This window comes from Triticum dicoccoides, chromosome 2B, assembly GCF_002162155.2.
Source record: "Triticum dicoccoides isolate Atlit2015 ecotype Zavitan chromosome 2B, WEW_v2.0, whole genome shotgun sequence".
Classification (NCBI taxonomy): domain Eukaryota; kingdom Viridiplantae; phylum Streptophyta; class Magnoliopsida; order Poales; family Poaceae; genus Triticum; species Triticum dicoccoides.
The window spans coordinates 471,663,296-471,665,886 of NC_041383.1; the positions used below are offsets into that span (position 1 = coordinate 471,663,296).

The 2,591-nt window shown below is 57.4% G+C and overlaps 1 pseudogene; it reads right to left on the bottom strand.

The window, feature by feature from the left end:
- Positions 1–392: 392 nt before the first annotated feature.
- On the bottom strand, positions 393–2,131 carry LOC119360941 (annotated as a pseudogene).
- Between the last annotated feature and the right edge of the window lie 460 nt (positions 2,132–2,591).

A 2,591-nucleotide genomic window follows, 5' to 3' on the forward strand; every position in this document is an offset into this window, starting at 1 on the left:
TCATCACAAGCCAACCTATTCAAGTCGATCCACTGAAGCATGTGCGGCGGCACGCCGCAACCATTGGTTCAGTATGTGTTTGTTTTGATATAGTTTCTGAAAATTTGTTGTACGTTCTGCATGTGCGTACCTTTGTAGCCAGCTCGAGTTTTTACGCCTAGCAGTCTATTTTTTTCTATGTATACTTCTTGAACACACTTAACTACGCTACTCATATAATTACATTCTCAGTTTTTTTTGAACAGCAGACCAACTTAAAGAGAAAGGAATAACATGTAGAACCTAAAAAAAGATATGCAACTGATGAATCGTTCTCTTCGCTTGTTTTCTATGAATCATCGCAGATGCAACATTCATATGTGTGACATTCTACTTATATGGAGATCCCTCATCTAAGGTCTACACCACCAGGTAGGAAACAGCACATCCCAATTCAAAACTTGTCCGTACAGGTGGGCTCCTTCTCTATACATGTCCCAGCACCACTTCAATCCATCCCTGATTGGACATGAACATGTGTTACGTGAAGAATATAAAACTGATTTGTGAAAATGTATTGGAATACTTTACATAGGACCATGGGCCATAAGAATATTGGTTAGCGTCTATAGGCTTCATGAACACATATTTCAGTCTTGTCTATATTCCTATAACTCTGCGTGAAGCAGAGGTACTGAAAGCAAATGCAAATTTCTCTGGTTGATCGAATTCCACAACCAAAAGTTCCAAAATCTTCGTAATTTAGAGTTTCAGACTCGCTGACGAAGGAAGATGACAGAAGCAACCCACCTGATCCCGAGCTGCAAGTTCAGCATGAGCTCGTAGTGCTTGTGTCCCTTGACGATGGTCTCCCTGTTGCTTCGCCAGCGACGGGGACACCCACTTGACTTGGCAATGCGCGGCGCCTGGGACGGCGAAGGCAGAAGCGCCACGCTCTCCCCGCCGTCCTCCGTCCTCATGCTCCTCCGCGCGTCGTCCAACAGAGCGGCCCCGTCCACAATGTCGCAGGTGATGTCGCCGTCCCACTCCCAGATGCAAATCTTGTCGTACTTCGGGTCGCCGACGGAGCAATTGCTCATCCCGGACACGGAGCTCGCCCGCCCATTGGCCATCCGGTTACCCGAACTGTTGAGCGGCCTCTGCAGCGGCGTGGACTCGATGGTGCCGACGTGAACCCCGGCAGTTCCCTCGCGAAGCCATCGCGGGGGTCGCGCGCTGTCGGGGACGACACCGCCGGAGACGGGTGGTACTGGTAGACGCCCTTCTGCTGGACAATGCCGCTCAGGCCGTCTCGCGTCCAGAAGCCGACGTAGACGCTGCCGTCGGCCCATCGGAAGGTGCCCTGGCCGCGCGGGCAGCCGTCCTCCAAGCCGTCATCATAGCGGTTGCCGTCGGCCCAGGCGAGCGCGCCGCAGCCGTCGATGAGGCTGGCCCGCCACTTCCCCTGTACTCGGTCCCGTTGTGCCAGATGTAGCGGCCGGCGCCGTCCTGCAGCCCGGAGCGCGAGTCGCCGTCGTATTGGTCGCCGTTGGCGTAGCTCTTCCTGCCGTCGCCATCCTGGAGGTTCATAGACCAGAAGGCATTGTATGGGTCCCCGGCGGCGATGGTGCAGGTGTCGTCGCCGTCCATGAAGCCGTCCTTGAACTCGCCCTGTAGGTGGCGCCTGACGGCCAGGAGAACTTGCCCCGGCCCGTGGCCTTGCCGTGCCACCACTCCCCCTCGTACATGCACCAGTCCGTCCACAGGTACTTCCCGTCGCCGTGCGGCACGCCGCCGCGCCACTGCCCCGTGTAGAAGTCCCCGTTGGGGGGCCGCGCTCGACGTAGTCCCGGCTATGGCGGCCGGCATCGTGGACGCCCGCGGAGGACGCCGAGGAGGAGGACTACTTGAGGAAGGAAAGTACATGCATGTCCATCGTCCATGCTCAGACCTGGCTCGGTTTGGGTTTGGTCAATCGATAGAACACCTCGCAAGTCGCAGGAGGCCGCAGCCAAGGGGCCGGAGCTGGAGCGGGGCGAAGAGAGAGCAATACTAACAAGGAACAAAAGAACTCACTGCCGCCGGAGAACTCACTGCCGCCGGAGCCGGACACCGACCACCTGACGCCATGGAACCTGCGGCGGATTACCATGGGCTACAGCCAGAATGGCGTCCTCCTGCGCAAGCCTCCGGCCGGTCGAACAGCGCGCGTCGTCCTTCGCACGCGCCTTGGGCCGCTTCCACCTCCTTTCCGGCCCCTTCGCCATCGCGCCGACGGGCAGCACAGGCCTGACGATCTCGCTCCGCTACGGCGACGAAGGCGCCGAGTTCGTCCACGCCAATCGAACTCCTCGTGCGCGCCTTGCACCGCTTCCACCCCTTGCCGGCCGCTTCGCCGTCACGCCGGCGGGCAACGCGAGCCTGGCGATCTCGCTCCGCTGCGGCAATGAAAGGCGCCGAGTTCGTCCAAGCCAATCAGGACAAGGCCGCCGGCAGCGGAGTAGCCCAAACCAAAGGAACAGGAAGCAAACATGTACTTATAGGCAACTAAAAGAAGAGAAAAAATAAAAATAGAACCCACGAGAAAAGCCCAGCAGGCAAACGTGGCGAGA